The sequence below is a fragment of the Crocodylus porosus genome, unplaced genomic scaffold (assembly GCF_001723895.1).
Source record: "Crocodylus porosus isolate Cpor-Errol unplaced genomic scaffold, CroPor_comp1, whole genome shotgun sequence".
NCBI lineage: Eukaryota > Metazoa > Chordata > Crocodylia > Crocodylidae > Crocodylus > Crocodylus porosus.
Genome location: NW_017728947.1, coordinates 6,640,588 through 6,641,912, shown reverse-complemented (window position 1 = coordinate 6,641,912; position 1,325 = coordinate 6,640,588).

Genomic DNA, 1,325 nt, shown 5'->3' with positions numbered 1-1,325 from the left:
CACTGGTCAGGCCACAGCTGGAGTACTATGTCCAGTTCTGTGTGCCCCACTTCAGAAGAGATGTGGACAACATTGAGAGGGTCCAGAGGAGGGCCACCCACATTATCCAGGGACTACAGGGCAGACCCTACAATGAGAGACTGCGGGACCTGAACCTGTTCAGTCTTCACAAGAGAAGGCTGAGAGGGGACCTGGTGACAGTCTATAAACTCACTAGGGGGGACCAGAAGGGTTTGGGAGAGACCTTGTTTCCCCTAGCGCCCCCTAGCATAACAAGGAAGAACGACCACAAGTTGTTGGAGAGTAGGTTTAGATTAGACATCCGTAAGAACTACTTCACAGTTAGGGTGGCTAGGAACTGGAACCAACTTCCAAGGGAATTGGTGCTGGCTCCTACTCTGGGGATCTTTAAGAGGGGGCATGATGCCTACCTACCTGGAATCATTTGAGCCCAGTTTTTTCTCCTGCCCTGGCTGGGGGTCGGACTTGAAGATCTGTAAGGTCCCTTCCGACCCTACTTCTATGATTCTTCTTCTTAACCTCCTTTGATAGGTGCAGCTTATTCTTTTTTCTTGGCCTGCCTGATTCCATTCCTTCAGGTTCTAGCTCCTTCCTTGTACAAGTCCTTGGTGACCTGCCCATTCTTCCATTGACTGTATGCTTTCCTTTTGCATTTGAGGTATTTTAGAAGCTCCTTGTACAGCCACATTGGCCTCTTACCTTTCTTCTTGGGCTTCCATCATGTCAGGACAGTTTCTTGTTGATCTTCCAATACTGTGCCTTTTAGAAGTTCCCAGCCCTCCTGGGTGCCTTTATCCTTCAATCTTTCCTCCCATGACACCATGCCTATTAGCTCCTTAAATTAGATGAAAACCACCTTTTTAAAATCCAGGATCCTAATTTTGCTGACCACATGCTTTCCCTGTCTCAGGATCTGGAATTATAAGATATCTTGATTGCTTCCTCCCAAGTTACCAATCACCTTCATGTCCTCCACCAGTTCTTCCCTGTTGGTCAGGACAAAGTCCAAGAGAGATGATCCCCTAGTTTTATCCTCCAATTTCTGGAAGAGAAAATTGTCCTTCACAAAAGTTAGGAACCAGTTAAACATTTTATGTTTGGCTAAATTCTTCTTCCAGGAGATGTCTGGAAAATTCAAGTCTCCCATCAGTACCATCTCATAGGTTTTGAACAGATTTGTCATCTGCTTGAAGAGTGCCTCATCTACCTCCTCTTCCTGTTCTCAGTGATGACAGTCAGATCACAGTTCTTTTCACAGACTCTTGCTTCCAACTCATCTTGTTCATACTTCTCATGTTCATACT